The sequence below is a fragment of the Petaurus breviceps genome, unplaced genomic scaffold (assembly GCF_028583685.1).
Source record: "Petaurus breviceps papuanus isolate PSGF00001 unplaced genomic scaffold, PetGlider_PUasm1.0 156, whole genome shotgun sequence".
NCBI classification, from domain to species: Eukaryota; Metazoa; Chordata; class Mammalia; order Diprotodontia; family Petauridae; genus Petaurus; species Petaurus breviceps.
The window spans coordinates 840,582-860,844 of record NW_027185720.1 but is presented as its reverse complement, the minus strand read 5'-3'; positions in this window follow the sequence as shown (position 1 = coordinate 860,844).

The window sequence follows — 20,263 nt, the reverse complement described above, 5'->3', positions numbered from 1 at the left end:
GAGAGAGAGAGAGAGAGAGAGAGAGAGAGAGAGAGAGAGAGAAAAGTTTATTGGATCTGGGGAAGATCATATTCAGAAATGACTGTGATCTAAAAACAAAGGTCATCAATAATTGAAAAATGCAATCTCTCAATGTTCATTTTCTAAAGTTTTGTTAATCACTAATCTTTCGCACTCATTTGATTATATGTCTGGTATTTCCATTCTATTCTAGCATTTTATTTCTCAATTTTCCCCTACTACTATATACTATGATATTTAGGAGTTTTGCAGTCATAGCCATTAGAAAAATAGTTTTTTTTTTCCTTTTTTAGTGTTATCTTTACCTGGTTTTAAAATCAATACCATATTTGTCTTATAAAAAGTATTGGGCAATGTTCCATTTTCCTCCTTTATAATTAATAATTGATGTAACAGAGATGACTTCTTCTTGGTAAGTTTAAAAGAATTCTATTATGAAACCATATGGAACAGGTGGTTTTATTGTTTTTTTTAAGAGTAATTCTTTGGTGATTTGTCTCATTTTTTCCCTCTGAGATTCGTCTGTTTAAGTTATTCCTTTCCTTTTGTGTCAGTTTGGGTAATTTATATTTTTGTAGAAAATCAACTGGTTCCATCATATTATCTTATTTGCTATACTATCGTTTTGTATTATATTCCCCAGTGATATTCATCATTTCCTTTTTTTTTTTAAAGACTATGTTTCCCTCCTTACCAAGGTTGGAAATTCAGGTCCCATACTATTACTGGGTGCTTTGACCTGCTCTGTCCCTTCTCATTTCTGCTGCAACCACTTCCAGGGCTCACCATATTAACACAGAACTTAGGACAGCCATCTTATGTGCACATCCCAGTATAGTTCAAACTCCTGAGTTCAAGAAAATGCTAAAGCGTCAGAGGTAGCTAGTATTAGAGTTGTGTATCACCACCATGTCCAGTATTTCCTATTTTTCTTGGAACTTTTACATTTGCAATTTTTGGATTTGTACTTATCTTCCTTTTAAAAAATAAATTTACCAATGTTCTGTCAATTTCTTGTTTTTTATTTTTAAAGAAATACTAATGCTAGTTATTACTTTACTCATTCTTCCATTTCTATCATATTTTATTTCTGGTATTGCCTTTCTTACCTTTCTTTAAAAAAACTACTAATTTCTTTTTTAAATTTGTATTTGTTTATTTTTAGTTTTCAATATTCATTCCCACAAGATTTTGAGTTACAATTTTTCTCTCCCCATCTTTCCCCAACCCCCACCCCAAAATAGCAAGCCTGCTAAATACCCCTTCACCCAGTCTGTTCTGTATTATATCTTCCCCCATCACCCCCTAACTTTCTAGTAGGGCAAGATGGGTTTCTAAACCCCAGTACCTGTATATCTTATTTCCCAGTTTCATGTAGAAAATAAATTTTTAAACGTTTGTTTTTAAAACTTTGAGTTCCAGATTTTTCCCTTCTTCCTTCCTCACCCACCCCCACTGGGAAGATAAGGAATTCAATATAGGTTGTACATATGTAGTTACCCAAATCATTTCCATAGTAGTCATATTGTAAAAGACTAACTAGATTTCCTTCCATACTATCCTGTGCCCCTATTTTCTCCTTTGACCCTATCCCTTTTCAAAAATGTTTGCTTCTAACTACCCTTCCTTCTATCCTGCCCCCTCTTATCCCCTATCCCCCTATTTTCCTGTAGGGTGAGATACCCAATTGAGAGTGTGTGTTATTCCTCCTTAAGCCAAATTCAATGAGGATAAGGTTGTCCCATTCCCTTTCACCTTTCTGTTCTTCCCCTCCATTGACATAGTTTTCTCTTGACTCTTTTATATGAGATAATTTACCCTAATCTATCTCTCCCTTTCTCCTCCCAATAAATCCTCTCTGACCTCTTAATTTTATTTTTTAGGTATCATCCCTTCACATTCAACTCATTCTGTGCCCTCTGTCTATGTATACATGAACATATATATGCCCACACTCACATACATATTTATATACACATACACCCTCCTATACATACATATATATATATATATACCCATACATATATATTCCCTTCAACCATCCTCATACTGACAAAAGACTTATGAGTTACAGTTATTGTTTTTACATGTAGAAATGTAAACTTTGGTAAGTTCCTTATGATTTCTTTTTCCTGTTTACCTTCTCATGCTTCTCTTGCTTCTCATATTTGAAAGTCAAATTTTCTGTTCAGCTCTGTTTTAATTTTCATTAAGAATGCTTGAAAATCCTCTCTTTCATTGAATGACCATATTTTTCCCTGTAGCATTATGCTCCATTTTGCTGGGTTGTGATTCTTGGTTTTAGTCCTGGCTCATTTGACCTCCAGAATAATATATTCCAAGCCCTTTAATCCCTTAGTAGAAACTTCTAGGTTTTGTGTTAACCTGATTGTGTTTCCACAGTACTCAAATTGTTTCTTCCTGACTAGCAATATTTTCTCCTTGACCTGGGAACTCTGGAATTTGGCTATGATATTCCTAAGAGTTTTCTTTTTGGGATCTTTTTCAAGAGGCAATCAGTGAATTCTTTTAATTTCTATTCTGCCCTGCGGTTCTAGAATATCATGGCAATTTTGTTTGATAATTTCTTGAAAGATAATATCTATGTTCTTTTTTTGATCATGGCTTTCAGGTAGACCAATAATTTTTAAATGATCTCTCCTGGATCTATTTTCCAGGTCAGTGATTTTTCCAAATAGAAATTTCACATTGCCTTCTATTTTTTTCTTTGGTTTGGATCTGTTTTATAATATCTTGATTTCTCATAAAATTATTAGCTTCCATTTGCTCTAATATTATTTTGAAGGAGTTATTATCTTCAGTGAGCTTTTGAAATTCCTTTTCCATCTGGCAAATTCAACTTTTTAAGGAACTCCTTTCCTCATTGGCTTTTTGGAACCCCTTTGCCATTTGAGTTAATCTATTTTTTAAGGTGTTATTTTCTTCAGTGTATTTTTGGGTCTTCTTTATCAGGCTATTGACTGGCTTTTCATACTTTTCTTGCATCATTCTCATTTCTCTTCCCATTTTTTCCTCCACTTTTCTTACTTGATTTTCAAAATCTTTCGTGAGCTCCTCCCTTTCCTGTAACCAATTATTATTTTTCTTGGAGGCTTTTAATGAAGGAGTTCTGACTTCACTGTCTTCCTCCTGTTCCATGCCTTGATCCTTTTTGTCCCCCCAAAAAGGTTTCTATGGTGTGTTTTTGCTTCCATTGCTTGCTCATATTGCTAGCCAATTACTTGACTTTTGAGCTCTTTGCCACAGTAGAACTCTGCTTCCAGAATGGGGGGAGCTTTGTTCCAAATTGCTGGGTGTTTTGCAGCTGCTGGAGCTATTATTTGGGAGCACTCTCTATAGCCACCACAAGCTCTGGCTCACTGGTCACAAACTCTGGACCACCACCCAAGACCAAGATCCATATCCAAGCAGGTTAAAGCAAGAAAAATTACCCTCTGAATGGTTTCTTGGTCCCCTATGATCTGAAGGCTAGGAGCTCCTGAGGAACCCAGGCTGAGGCTGCTGGAGCCTATGGGCCTCTGCTGCTTCTCGCTCTGGGTCAGAGGCCAGACTGTGCTCTTCAGTCTTCCCCTGTTCCAACAGAGTTCCACACTGACCTTTTACTTTGTCTTTGGTGTTTATATGTTGAGAAGTGTGGAGCCTGCCACATCTACTAACAATTCACTCTCCTGAAGTTTGCTCCAATGGCAGCTAGTTGGGGCCACCCTGAGGCTGGAATTGAGTGGCTCACACTGGCCTGTGCTAGGCTCCCATATTGGTACAATAGACCTTTCCTGTCTGACTGCTGAGCTTCCTTCAGCAGGAGATTTGTTTCTCTCTGTCACTTTGTGGGTTCAGTAGCTCTAAAGTTTGTTTAGAGTCATTTTTTACATGTATTGAAAGTGAGTGGGAGCCCATGCCAAGTTTGTGCTTCTACTCTGTCATTTTGGCTTCACTCCCCTGCACCTCTCTGGTCATAGTTTCAAATTACTCTCCAGAATGGTTACATCAGTTTACAACTCCACCAACAATGAATTAGTGTCTCAATTTTCCCACATCTTCACAGCATTGATCATTTTCCTGTTTTGTTATGTTAGGCAATCTGATAGGTATTATGTGGTACTTAAGAGTTGTTTTGACTTGCATTTTTCTGATCAATAGTGATTTAGAGGATTTTTTCATATGTCTATAGATAGCTTTCACTTCTGCCTTTGAAAACTTCCTGTTCATATCCTTTGACTCTTTATCACTTGGAGAATGACTTGTATTTTAAATTTGACTCAGTTCTCTACATATTTTAGAAATGAAATTTTGATCAGAGACAATGGTTGTAAAAATTCTTACCCAATTTTTTGCTTCCCTCCTAATCTTGTTTGCATTGGTTTTGTTTGTACAAAACCTTTTTAATTTAATGTAATCAAAATTATTATCCATTTTGCATTTCACAATGTGCTCTGTCTCTTGTTTGGTCATAAATTTCTCCATTCTCCATAAATTTGACAGGTAAACTATTCCTTGCTCTCCTGATTTGCTTACGATATCAGCCTTTATATCTAAATTGTGTATCTATTTGGACTTAATTTGGTATACAGTGTAAGATGTTGGTCTATGTCCAGTTTCTGTCATACTATTTTCCAGTTTTCACAGCAGTTTTTGTTAAATAATGAGTTCTTATCCCAGGAGCAAGCATCTTTGAATTTATCAAACAGTAGATTACTATATGTAATGGAAATGCAAATTTAAAGATCTTCCCTGCCCCTAGGCTAAAGTGCACCTGGAGCCTGGGGTGGGAGGCTTGTTTTTCAGTAGATACTTTTTGATTGGCCAGTGGGTCCAAAAGGTTGTTACATTCTCTGAGCCAGGAGAAGGCTATATAAGCCCTGATGTGTAGCTTTGTTTTGCGGGCTCACTTTGAGAAGTGTTCTGTGATTTGATCTGGACTCTGGGAAGCCGTTGTCCAGGGCCCCCCGGCTTTGAAAAAACCCAGATGTTGACTGGGTATGGATGTAATGGTTGGACAGTTTGAAATCTGTCTACTAGATCTGTTTCTGTCTTGATAATTCTGTCTGTGTACTTTGAAGTTCGGGATGCCGACCTTTTCCCCTGAACAAGGTAAACGATATATGTCTGACTGATTAAAGTAAGCTTGTTAACCCATTTTGAGTTGCTTTCCTTTATCAAAGCAGATCCAAGAACCTGTATTGGCAGCAAACCCTGAGGACGCTTGGGGTGCTTGCTGCTACACTATAGTTATTGACTACTGTGTCTCGTGTACCTAATTTGTTCCACTGATTCACAACTCCATTTCTTAGCCAGTACCAAGTCGTTTTGATGATTGGTGCTTTTAAAATACAATTTAAGATCCGGTATGACTAGTCTACCTACCCTAACTTTTTTTTATTAATTCCCTTGATATTCTTGACTTTTTATTCTTCCTGATAAATTTTGTTATTATTTTCTTCAAGCTTTATAAAATAATTTTATTTTGGTACTTTGGTATTGCACTCAATAAGTAAATTAATTTAGGTAGAATTTTCATTTTTGTCATATTAGTTTAACCACCTCCTGATGACCTAATATCTTTCCAATTATTTAGATCTGACTTTATGTGTGTGAAAAATGTTTTGTAATTATGTTCATATATTTCCTGGGTTGGTTTTGGCAGGTAGACTCCCAAATATTTTGTAATGCCCACAGTAACTTTAAATGAATTTTCTCTTTCTTTCTTGCTGTTGGACTTTGTTAGTAATATGTAGAACCACTGATGATTTATATGGGTTTATTTTATATCCTACAACTTTGCTAAAATTGTTTATTATTTCAAATAGTTTTTACTTGATTCTCTGGGATTCTCTAAGTATATCACCATATCATCCATAAAGAGTGATAACTTAGTTTCTTCTTTGCCTATTCTAACTTATTCAATTTCTTTTTCATTTCTTACAGCTAAATCTATTATTTCTAGTACCATCTTGAATAAAGTGGTGATTTTTTCCCAAAGAATTCATTGAACTAGGTAGTTCAATTTCTTTTTCTGAGATGTGGTTATTTAAGTGTTTTACTTCCTCTTCTGTTAATCTGGGCAATTTATAGTTTAGTAAATATTCATCCATTTCACTAAGATTGTCAAATTTAATCACATATAGTTGGGCAAAATAGCTCCAAATTATTGTTTTTATTTCCTCTCCATTGGTGGTGTATTCACCCTTTTCATTTTTGATACTGGTAATTTGATTTTCTTCTTTTTTAAAAAATCAAATTAACCCAAAGTTTATGTATTTTCCCAGATCAAGTAGAGAATATTAAAAGTAGCCAGGAAAAAACAATTTGAATATTGTGAAAACAAAGATTAGAATCTGGCAACTTTGACACTGAGGGATCGAAGAAACCAAGAATCACCTACCCAGCATAACTGAACATCATGTTTCAGGGGAAAATATGGTCATTCAGTGGAATAGAAGACTTTCAAGCATTCTTGATGAAAAAAACAGAGTTGAATAGAAAATTTGACATTCAGATACAAGAAACAAGAGAAGCACGAGAAGGTAAACAGGGAAAAGAAATCATAAGGAACTTATGAAAGTTGAACTATTAACATCCCTACATGGAAAAAACGATAATTGAAACTGATAAAACTTTTCTCAGTATGAAAATAGTTGAAGGAAATACACACACACATATACACATGTCTATATCAGAGGGTATATGGACATATGAATACATATGTATGTATATATGTTTACAGGTATATGTGGATAGAGGGCACAGGACCAATTTAATAGGAAGGGATAATACTTAAAAGGTGAAATTAAGAGGTGAGAGAGGAATATAATGAGAGGAAATGGGCAGAGACAGAATGGAGTAAACTATCTCATATAGAAGAGGCAAGGGGAAATGGTTACAATGGAGGGGGAGAGTAGGAAGGCAAAAGGGAATGGGTCAACCTTATTCTCATTGAATTTGGCTTGGGGAGGGAATGACATATACACTAAATAGGGTATCTCACCCTACAGGAGAGTAGGGGGGAAGGGGATGAGAGGGGGGGTGATGGAAGGGAGGGCAGGCTGTAGGGGAGGGTAGATGGAAGCACCCACTTTTGAAAAGGGACAGGATCAAAGTAGAGACTGGAACAAGTGGGAGGTGGTATAGGAGGGAGGGAAATATAGTCAGTCTTTTACAATATATCTACTATGGTAACGTTTTGCATTAGCTACACATCTACAACCTATACTGAATTGCTTATCTTCCCAGTAAGGGTGGGTGACAAAGGAGGAAGGGAATGAATCTGGAATTGAAAGTTTTAAAATGAAATGTGTGTGTGTGTGTGTGTGTGTATACAATTATTAATACTATTTTACATGTAATTGGGAAATAAGATATACAGGCACTGGGGCATAGAGATCCACCATGCCATACTGCAAAAGTCAAAGGGGGTATGGGAGAAGATATGGGAGAAGCAGATTGGAGGAGGCAATATCTTGTGGGACTGCCATTCTGGGTCGGTGGGTAGGGGAAAAATGGGGAGAAAATTTGTAACTCAAAATCTGATGGAAATGAATGATGTAAATCAGAAGTTAATAAAGCATTTGAAAAATGAAAAAAAAATCAAAGTAACTAAAGATTTATCTATTTTACTGTTTTTCCCCATAAACCAACTTTTTGTTTTACTTATTAATCCAATAGTTTTCTTAATTTCAATTTTATTAATCTCTTCTTTGGTTTTCAGTATTTCTTATGTGGTATTTAATTGGGGATTTTTAATTTGCTCTTTTTCTAGCTTTTTCAGTTGCATGCCCAATTCATTGATCTCCTCTTTTTCTATTTTATTCATGTAAGCATTGAGACATATAAAATTTCCCCTAAGGGGCGGCCAGGTGGCTCAGCGAGTAAGAGTACTGGCTCCAGTGTTGGGACGACTTGTAGATCGAATCCCGGGCTCGGATACTCAGCACCACACCCAGAAATGACTGGCCGTGTAACCTTGAGCAAGTTACTTAACCCCGATTGCTTAAAAAAAAAAAAACATAGGAATAATATTTTGGGGCAGCCAGGTAGCACAGCGAGTAAGAGCACCGGCTCCAGTGTTGAGAACACCTGGAGATCAAATCCCGGGCTCAGACACTTAGCACCCACCCAGAAACACCTGGCTGTGTAACCTTGAGCAAGTTACTTAACCCCAATTGCTTTAAAAAAAAACAAACTTCCCCTAAGAGCTGTTTTTACTGAAGTATGTTGTCTCATTATTGTTGTTCCCTTGGATGAAATTATTGTTTCTATGATTTTTTGTTAGACCCATGCATTTTTTAAGATTAGATTATTTAGTTTCCAAATAATTTTAGTCTATCTTTCCATGACCCTTTATTACATATAATTTTTTATTGCATTATGATCTGAAAAGCCTGCATTTAATATTTCTCCTTTTCTGCATTGGTTTGTGAGGTTTTGATGACCTAGTACATGCTCAGTTTTTGTGTAGGTGCCATATACCACTAATAAAAGATATATTCCTTTCTATCCCCATTCAATTTTCTCCAGAAGTCTACCATATCTAACTTTTCTAAAATTCTATTCACCTCCTTAACTTCTTTCTTGTTTGTTTTGTGGTTAGATTTATCTAGTTCAGAGATGGGGAGGCTGAGATCCCTGACTAGTGTAGTTTTGCTGTCTATTTTTCACTAAAACTCCCATGATTTCTCTTCCAAGAATTTGGATGATATACAACTTGGTGTATATATGTTTCGTGATGTTATTACTTCATTGTCTATGGTGCCTTTTAGCAGGCTATAGTTTCCTTCCTTATGTCTTTTAATTAGATCTATTTTGCTTTGTCTGAGATTAGAATTGCTACCCATGCTTTTTAAAATTCATCTGAAGCATGATATATTCTACTCCAGCCTTTTACCTTTACCCTGGGTGTATTTCCCTGTTTCAAATGTGTTTCTTGTAAACAAGATATTGTAGGATAATGGTTTTTAATCAATTCTGCTATCTGCCTCTGTTTTATGGGAGTGTACATCCCATTCACATTCACAGTTATAATTATTTTCTGTGTCTTTCTGTCCATCCTATTTCTCTCCCTTCCCATTTATGCTTCTATTTCTCCTTTCTACCTTTCCCTTAAAAGACTTTTGATTTTGACCACCACCTCCCTAAATCTTCCCTACCTTTTATCAATCGTCTCCCTTTTTTTTCCCTTTTCTCTTACTACTTCTTCCTTCCTGTCTAACCACCCCCTCCTTTTTCCTTCTCCTTTCCCCTCCTACTGCCTGTAGGGCAAGTTAAAATTCTATACCTAACTGAGTATGCTATTCCCTCCTTGAACCAAATTCAATGAGAGTAAAGTTCAAACAATGTTCATGTCTTTGCCTTCTTTTCCTCTGCTCTAGTATGTCTTTGTGCCTCTTCATGTGATATGTTTTATCCTTTTCTACCTCCTTCTTTCCTCTCCTCCCATTACACTCCCTTTTCACCCCCTCATAATTTTTTTTATCATCATATCAGTTCACTTATACCCACACCCTCTGTCTATGTATATACCTTTTAAATGTTGTAATAAAGATAAAATTCTCAAGAGTTATTAAGTATCATCTTCCCATGTAGGGGCATACATAGTTTGCCCTTATTGAATAACATGGTTTTTCCCCTTTCCTATTTACCTTTTTATGCCTCTCTTGGGTATTGTATTTGAAGATACATTTTTCCATTGAACTCTGTTTTTTTTTCCATTAGGAAGGTCTGGAAGTCCCCTATTTCTTTGAATGTCCATCTCCTTGCCTGAAAGATTATGCTCAATTTTGCTGACTGGTTGATCCATGGGTGTAATACAAGCTCTTTTGCCTTAAGAAATATCACATTCCAGGTCCTCCAATCTCTTAATGTAGAAGCTACAAGGTCCTGAGTGGTTCTAACTGTGATTCCGTGATATTTGAATTGCTTATTTCTGTCTGCTTGAAGTATTTCCTCCTTGACCTGATAATTGTGAAACTTGGCTATAATATTTCTTGGCATTTTCAATTTGGGATCTCTTTCAGGGAGTGATTGGTGGATTCTTACAATGACTATTTTATCCTCTGCCTCTAGGACCTCAGGGCAGTTTTCCTTTATGATTTCTTGGAAAATATCCAGGCTCTTTTTTTCATCATGGCTTTTAGGTAGACCAATAATGTTTTTAGAGGAATTGGGGTTAAGTAACTTGCTCAAGGTTACATGGCCAGGTGTTTCTGGGTGGGTGCTAAGTCTGAGCCTGGATTCGATCCCCAGGTCATCCTGACACTGGGGCTGGTGCTCTTACTCGCTGTGCTACCTGGCCACCCTGAGACCAATAATTCTTAAATTATTTCCCCTGGATCTGTTTTTTGAGGTCAGTTGTTTTCCCAATGAGGTATTTATGTTTTCTTCTATTTTTTCATTCTTTTGATTTTGTTTGATCAATTCTTGATGTCTCATAGAGTCATTAGCTTCCACTTATCCCATTCTAATTTTAATTAATTGTTTTCTTCAGTTAGGATTAATACCTCCTTTTCTATTTGGCCTATTATACTTTTCAAAAATTCTTATTTTTTGCCTTTTTTGGAGGGCAATTGGGGTTAAGTGACTTGCCCCAGGTCACATGGCTAGTCTGTGTGTGTGTGTGTGTGTGTGTGTGTGTGTGTGTGTGTGTGTGTGTATGTTAAGTATCTGAGGCTGGATCTGAACCCAGGTCCTCCTGACTCCAGGGTCTGTGCTCTATTCACTGTGCCACCTAGCTGCCCCATTTACTTTTTTTTAGATTTTTCTTTTTCCTTTTTGGTGGGGAGAAAAGTAGGGCAATTGGGGTTAAGTGACTTGCACAATGACACGGCTAGTTTTATGTTAAGTGTGTGAGGCTGGATTTGAACTCAGGTCCTCCTGACTCCAGGGCTGGTGCTCTTTTTACTGTGCCACCTAGCCACCCCACCAATTCTACTTTTTAAGGAGCTGTTTTCTGCAGTGTATTTTTTCCATTTTATCAATAGCTTTTTTAAAGGAATTGTTAAATTTTTCTTCTACCTCTCTAATTTGACTTTTGAAACCCTTCTTGAGCTTTTTTCCAAGAAGGTTTTTTTTGTGCTTGAGACCAATTCAATTTTGTCCATAGCATTTTTAAAGGAATTGTTATTCTTCTACCTCTCTAATTTGACTTTTGAAATCCTTTTTGAACTCTTACAAGAAGGTTTTTGGGGCTTGAGAACAGTTCATATTCCCCTTTATGGTTTCAGATGTGAGTAGAATGACAATGCTGTCCTCTTTTGAATTTGTGTTTTGATCTTTCCTATCCTTATAATAAGAATCTATGGTCTTTGTTTTTCTATGTTTCTTTTTGCTCGTGGTGTTTGCCTTTTTCCTTCCTTTTAAAATTGATCTCTGCTTCCGGGGTGCAGGAGGCATTGTCCCAAACTTCTTATTCTGGGGCCAAGGGGCCTGGTTATTGGTTTTGTGTGCTGGAGTCTCAGATTGTGGTAGCTGGAGGCTGTAGTTTACCTGGTGCTGAACTGGAGCTGGTGGTGATAGCTGGTGTATGCTAAAGCCAGGTGGGATTTTGCTACATTTCCTCTGTGTTACATTAGAGCTTGTGGGGTGAGGTGTGGTGGTGGGGTGGTCTGGCCACTGGAGGTCACCTTCTCACCAGGGATTGAGCTAGAGTGAAGGTAAGGGCAACCATTGGTAGATACCCATCCACTACAGAAATGGTGGTTCTCTGCACTGGTGTCTGCTGTGTGAAGGGGCATCCTGGTGCTGGCTCCTTCCCACTTCACCACCGGGGGGCTCAGGATCTCTCACTAGTCTGCTGAAGTGGGGTTGCTTCTGGCTTGCTGGGATGCCTACTGTCCTGTACTGGTTTCCTATTTCCACAGCAAGAGAGACCTTTCCCATTAACTTCCCTTAGCTTCATGGGCTAAAAAAACTGCTGTGCCCCCTCTTTCTACTACATCCATTGTTCCACGATTTTTCCTAGGACAGTATTTTCCGGGTTTTTCAAAGTCAGTAAGGGAAAATGAGAATAACTTACTGCTTACTCCATCATCTTGGCTCCCAGAACAAGAGACATCTCACAATTGGAGAGCAATGTACAAAGGGCTATGAAATTGTGAATACTCTTTGACCCAGCAATACCATTACCCACTCTGTATCCAAAAGGGATAAAGATGAAAAAGAAAAAGACCTATATGTACAAATATATATATAGCAGTTCTTTTTGTGGTGGCAAAGAATTGGAAATTGAGGAGATGACCATTTATTGGGGAATTGCTTTAAAAAGTTGTGGTGTATAATTCTGATGGAATACTACTGCACTATTAGAAATAATGAGCATGTTAAGTTCAGATAAATCGGAAAGATTTAAATGAACTGATGCAAAGTGAAGTGATCAGAACCAGGAGAACGTTGTACACAGTAACATCAATATTGTACAACGTTCAACTGTGAATGACTTAGATATTCTTAGCAATACAATGATCTAAGACATTTGTGAAGACTATGATGAAAACAGTTCTCCATCTCTATTAAAAACTGATGAAGTTTAAATGAAGATTGAATGGAAGAATGGGGGGGATGACATGGTCAGACTTTTATTTTAGAAAAATCAATTTGACTGCTGAATGTAGGGTGGATTAGAGTGGGAGAGATTTAAGACAAGGTCAGCTGTTAGGTTATTGCAATAGTTCGACTCTGAGGTGACAAAGGAATGTGCCAAAATGGTTGCTGTGATAGAGGAGAGAAGGGGGTATATTTGAAAGGTTGTTACAAAGGTAGAAATGGCACAACTTAACAAATGATTGGCTGTGGGGAGGTGAGAGAATGAGGAATGAAGTAGTTTTGTGAGCCCAGGTGATTAGGAGGATGGGTATCCTTGGTAGTATTACAGAAGTTAAAAAGAGGAGAAGGTTCAGAGGAAAATAATAAGTTCATTTTGGCCATATTAAGTATAAGATATCTCTAGGACATCCAGTTTAAGATGTCTAATATGCAGTTGGACAAGTGGTAAAAGTAGTTGGGAAGAGATTAGGGCTGGATGTGGTGATCTGGAAGTTATCTGATTAGAAATACTCATCAAAAATATGGGAGCAGATGAGATCACCAAATGAAACAGTAAAGGGGAGAAGAAAAGAGAGCCCAGGACAGACATTTGGGAGACACCCTTGGTTAATGGGTATGATGTGGATAAAGATACTACAATAGACAGGTAGGAGATGAATGAGGTGAAAGTAGTGTCACCTCGAGAGAAGAGAGTATGAAGAAGAGTGTCAGAAACGGTGGCAATGACTGGAGAAGTCAAAGAGGATGAGGACTGAGGAAAAAAACCCTTTAGACCTGAAAATGAAAAGTTTATTAGTGACTTTGGAGGAATCAGTTATGGTTAAATGATGAGATTGGAAGCCAGGCTGGAAAAAAATTAAGAAAAGAGTAGGAAGAAAGAAAGTAGAAGTAGCTATTGTAGATAGTTCCCTTAAAGAATTTAGTCACAAAAAGAGAAGAGATATAAGATAATGGTGGGATAGATGGACTGAATGTGTTTTGAGGATGGGAGAATTCCTGGACATGATAATACACAATAGGGAAGCAGTCAGTACACAGTGATAGAGGGGAAAATCTGTTAAAGATGAGATCAAATGGGATGATTTATGTTTATAGAGGAGTTGGTTTTGGCAAAGAAAGGGGTCACTTTTCATACAGAGGTACAGGAGAGGATAGAGGGAGAAGACATCTGAATAATGCAAGATGAAAGACAGGGGAGAAGAGGGAGCTCTCTGTGAATGACCACTTTTTTTTTCAGTGAAGAATGAGACATGGTTGTTAAATGAGAGAGTGGATGAGGGGAAAATTGGGAGTCCTAAGGAGAACTACATTATTGAGAGTCTTAAATATTCATCTGCAGTTAAATATGAAACCAGTTGATATTTTAATTGCTGGATTTAGTAAAAGTTTTGTAAACTTAACACATTTCAAGAAATTCCAATTTAATAGAAGATGACTATAATTTTAAAATGAATTTTTCAATACTAATGAATACAATGATAATGATTCATTATATACACACTACTATGTATGTATATACACACATAAAAATAAATATATATATGTGTAAATATATACATAGTAGTATATCTAGTAATATGTATAACCTGTTTGTGCCTCAGGAAATTCTTCAATGTTCCTAGTATTATGCAGCAGAGAGGGAATTTACACACATATGAAATTATACATATAGAATGAATAAGATGTATATAAATATAAAGTCTTATGGAAGTGAAAGGGACACTTGTCTTAAAATCAGTAGAGTTTTGGATTTGAATCTTGACTCTGCTACTTATTAGCTGTGTGAACATGGGTAAATCATCTTACCTCATTTTCAGTTTCCTTATCTGTAAAATGGGAATTAAAATATCTATGGTACATAAATCACAGGGTTGCTGTGGGAATGAAATGAAGTCATGCATGCCAAGTATTTTCTAATATTTAAAGTGTTATGTGAATGTCAGCTCTTTTTGTTTTTTTTTTTACTTTTTGGATTAATGTAATTTTATTGGTGTGAGGAAATCCTGGTGATGATGAAACTACCTCTCCCAATCTAGATCAAACTGTGCTGCAGTTTATAATCTTAAGCAACCACCTGGGTGTTTAAGAGATTAAGTGACTTGCCTAGGATTACACAGTCAATTTGTGCCTGAGGCAGAATTAGAATCCAAGTCTTGATGATACTGAGGCCAGCTATCTATCTACAATATAAGATGTAACCTGGTTTATAAGGCCTATGGGCTGCTAGGTGGTTCAGTGGATTGAGTACTGAGCCTAGAGTCAGGAAGACCTGAGTTCAAATTGACCTTAGATACTTACTAGCTGTGTGACCCTGGACAAGTCACTTATCCCTCTTCATATCAGTTTCCCCATCTGTAAAATGAGCTGGGGAAAGTATGGGAAAACCACTCCAATATCTTTGCCAAGAAAACCCAAATGGGGTCACAAAGAATCAAACATGCCTGAAACAACTGTGTAATAATAACAAGAAGGTCTATGGAGAGATATCAGGATGTCTATAAACTTGGATAAATAAAGTTTCCCTATTCATTTATGTTAATATCTAACTGAAATTAAGCATTTCTTTAATTATCTAGAACCTTATTCTGAGAAGGGGTCCATAGCCTTCTCCATACCGTCAAAAGGGTCTATGACACAAAATATGTTAAGTCATACTCTGCTGGCATTTTTTTTTTTTGCTTTTTAGAGGGGGGAAGTTAGGGCAATCGGGGTTAAGTGACTTACTCAATGTCACATGGCTAGTAAGTGTTAAGTGTCTGAGGTCACATTTGAACTCAGATCCCCCTGACTCCAGGGCCATTACTCTACTCAGTGCACCACCTAGCTGCCCTGGCAAATGTTATTATTAACTAAATAGAACAACAGAGCAGAACAAAATTGCCATGTAGGGGAACTCTCAAGTCATAGTTAGTATTACTTATGAGTCCATCATGTACCTTTCAAGTATGTGTCAGTGTTGGGGACATTGAATGCAAAATATTAGTTGATTTCCAAGGGCATACTTTCATTGAATCAACCTAGACATTTTTATTTCAGGTTATAGAAATTGGTAGAAATAAGTTTGAGCTGCATTGTAGCTTAAGTCCTCTCACTAACTGGCAAAATTAGACAAGATGACATCCCCACACTATGTTCACGTAGGTTTGACTGGTTTGATGTAACTTTCAGTTCAATGTCTGCTCACCTTTGACATGTCATTTTGGAAACCAGTCCACATAATCAACTGTGGGAGAGAATCCTTGGCTGTCCATTGAATTTTGGTGCATGAGCTTACTAATTAGATACGTTTGGCCTTAACAGTGTCTTTCAAAACAGAGTCAAGAAGAATACGAGGAAAATCATTTGGTTTCCCATGGAATTTTTCAGATTTCCCAGATTACACTGAAGTCTAAACATACTCATTGCTTCTAAAATCTTACTTAATAGATATCATTAAATGTCCTTAATTTTCTTGAAGAAAAAATGTCAATATTGTACTCTGTGTCTTAGGCACAAGTCTTCCAGAAGTAATTTTATGTCATTTAATATTAATTTAACATCCAAGTCATTTGTGTTAGAGACAGTTAGACAGACATAGATAGAAAGATAGAAATGTACAAAATGAAATGGTTCCCTGATGCCCTCTAATTTGTCTCTCTGTCTCAAGACAATTTTAAGTAAGAGTTACGGGATTTTTGAAGAAAATATCACTATGTAAAATACAGTTTGGGGTTAACATTACAGAATAATTGAATAACAAAGGTATCATCCCATTCACTCCTTGACCACTCACTTCAAGGAATCAATGGAACTCCTCCCAGAGATGAATATTAAAAATGTCTTCTGAAGAGAAGACAATGGATGGATCTCTTGTGAGGAATAGAAGGCTATTTGGAATAGAGGGCACTTCCCTTAGTGCCTTGGATCTCCTCTTGGATAACTAAGAGGAAAATACACTGACTGGTCAATAACTCTAACACTCCAGTAATGGAGAAGGTATTGTCTATACAAGACAAGAATTTTTCTCTCTTAAATGATTTGGTTATCATCCTTAATTCAATTAAACTGTGGCAGTTAAGTGGTATAGCAGATCTGAGTATGGAGCTCTAGACCAAAAGATTTGAGTTCAAATACAACCTCAGGTATATACTAACTGCATGGTCCTGTGAAGGTAATTTTAACTGCCTCAGTTTCCTCATTTGTAACATATAGACAATAATAACACCCATCTCCCAGTATTGCCATGAAGATAAGATGAAATTATAAAATGCTTTGTGGACTTTAAATGCTAACTATAATAATAATGGTTATTACAATAATTTCTTTGTCCTACCTACTTTTGTAAAGGAAAAAATCTGGATCTTTTTTAGACCAGAGAATATGATTTCTTAATATGTATAGAGAAAATAAGTTGGAGATTTTTAAGCTTACATGCACAAATTGTGAAAGAAATGCCTGGACTGTCTATGATGAATACTCCACAGAAGAGAACATGGAAAGAACACTTTGTTATATCTGTCTGTTATTTCATTTAGAACTTGTGATAATAACATAAGCAACACCAAAAAGAACACACTCAGGTGATCTAATCCAATTTTACAAGTACTTATTGACCATTTTAAAATCCCCAATACATTGTGTTTGGTGCTACAGAGACAAAAGGAAACTGTAATACAGTTCCCAGGGAGTTTATAATCTAGTGTAAGAATACTGCATGTAATACACACACACACACACACACACATATAGTCATTGGAGGGAACTTCAGACACCATATGATCCAACTCCCTCATTTTGTGTATCTGGTAACTGAGATGGAAGAAGGTAAAATTATATAATAACACAACAGGAAGGGAGAGAATGAACAACTGGGTGTATCAGGACAGAATTTCTGAAGCACAGGGCATAACAGTTGAGTCTATAAAGCACAATTAAATGGCAACTCAATGTTTAACAGTTCTACAGGGACAGGTAGTCTAAGTATTACAAATTTGAATTTCACAATAAGGAAACTGAGTCTCAAAGAAATTAGCTGATTTGCCCATGGTCAAAGAAATTATTTGGGAGCCAGGATGAAAAACCAAAATAATTTCCTTTGCTATTTCTCCATTTTAGCATATGTTTATTCTAGTTAGAACTATTGTATATTATCTTACAATATAAGGTTCTTGAAAGTAGAGGTTATGCTTTTGTTGGTGTATCTTCAAGTACCTAGTATGGCCCCTGGAGGAGGTGTTTAATGCATGTTTCTTAATTGAATTGAATTCTTCTTTTTTTCCCTTATACTTTCATTCTTCTTACTCTTCATTTGCTTGACTTGAACTCCCAGAATGTGATACACCATACACAACAACACCAAAACCCCAATAACAACCCAAACATTAAAAACACTGTATGCACGATTTTCCAAATGATAAATTGACAAAATTGGAGATGTGTAGCTGAGGAAAAAGAAAATCTGGTAGAATACAAAAGTTGTCTTCAAAGACTTAAAAGGTATTCTTTAGGTTGTGCTGGTAAATGTTAAACAATCCAATAATCCAATCCAATCAATTTTTATTAAACAACTATGTTCCAGGGACTGTGCTATGTATTAGGGATAGAATTAATAATAAAAAAGAGAGTTTTTGCCTTGCAGGAGCTTACAATCTGATGAAGGTATGGAAAGAGACAATATACAAATAAAGCAAGAAAGTGAAGAGGGTGAGGGAAGATTGAGGATGGGATGTCAGGGGGGTAACAGGTACTTGGATATCCTGTTCTATGCAGTTGAAACCAGGAAGAGAAGCACATGAAAAGTGGAAGAACTGAGTTCAATTTCTGCCCTGTACAATGAAAGGCATATGGGAAGAGTTTGATACTCTACCCTCCAATCAGGGAGGAGAGGAGACTAAGGGAGATGGTTTCAATCAAGGCTTGATTTAGCAGCATGGTGGTGAGATCAGAAGTGATGAGCTTTTCCTGAAAGTGACATCTTGTTCCAGGGAGTTGAAACCAGACAGAAATATGTTGAACAAATTTTTCTGCTCTCCAAAAAAAAAAAGGTATGTGTGTTACACTTTTACGTTTAATCTGCATCATTAGCGTTTCCTCCAGCACTTTCTTAAGAACAGAAATCAATAAAGCAATAAATCAAGCCTAGATTTATAGCATTTGCTGGTTTCTAATGGGTTAAATGCTCATACTGAAAATCTCTCTGCCTCTTTGTCTCTCTCTCAAACTCTCTTAATCCTTTCTCTTTGTACTTTACAGTCAGTCTCTTAGTCAACAAAAATTTATTAAGTGCCTACTATGTTCTAGATATTTTGGTGTGTGCTAGAGATATAACGAAAGGCAAAGCCACTGTTGCTGGTCTCAAGGAGTTCCATTTCCAATAATGGAAACAAAAACAAATAACTGCATATATTAAGATACATACAGAGTATATTTGAAAGGTAACTTTAGAAAATGAGTCTCTAGCAGCTAAAGTGATGTGAGAGAGGCCCCCTGAAGAAGCTATGATTTCAGCTGAATTTTAAAGAAAATCAGAGATTTTTAAGAGGTAAGAGGTGAGAGCATGCTAGGCATTGGAGACAGTGCAAAGACAGTGAAGCTGAAGATAGTGTCATTTGTGAGGAATAACATGCAGGTAATGACAGCAAACTCATCAAATGATAATTAACTTTTTTTCCCCCAAGACTTACAGATAACAATGATATTTATTGTCTTTATTGGAGAGAGTTGGGGAAACTGGTGCTTTATACATACATATACACACATATACATACATATATACCCACATACAGACATACATACACCATACACACAGAGAGAGATATTTACATCAACTTAATTTCTTAATATTTTCTACTCCTCTGGTCAGAATTCTATCCCTATAACAAAGAATAAAAAGCAAGGAAAAGTGGAGATGACATTTAGTAAAACTAACATATCGATACAGTTTGACATATGTACAATGTTCCATACCCAGAGTTTCTAATCTTATCAAGGAAAGGAGGGAATTGGTATTTTTCACCTTTTATTTGGGTACAACCATAAGTATCATAATCATAAACATACTATTTAGTTTTATTTTTTTGTTTTTCCTTTAGCATTGGTTCTGTAATTGTGTATTATGATTTAATTTTTCTGCTTACTTCACTTTGCATCCATTTACATAACTTTCCTCATACTTCTTGGTGTTCTTCATATCCGTTACTTCTTGTGTTGTGATATTTTTTATGTTCGTGTACCACAATTATTACTTTCTTAGCCATTTGGTCCCCCAATAGTAAAGATCTTCAAATCAAGTGTGGATGGACACTTTTAGTGGGTAATTTTGAGCAAAACCCAAGGGATTTAAGTTAATGAATCAGTCAAATTGATATTTCAAAGTATGTTCCTGTTAGTGGGGACACTGTGGCTAATAGGATGATTGAAAAATATAATTTGATAGAATAAAATAAAGCATATCTCATATGGTAAGACTTGGTACCTCCAAACGACCTGGAAGATCTAGTCTTACTTATGATTAGAATGAGTGATTGCCAATTCAGTGTAACTTCAAAGACTCTAGAAAATCTAGCTAACTTCTTCCATCACACTTCCTCCCCAATCCACTCCCAACCCCAGACACTCTCCCACTTTCTTGCTGATTCCTGAAATTTTACTTTGGGGAGCTTTATTCCTTTAATCTTTAAACTTTGACCCCCTTTAAAAATTGAAGCAT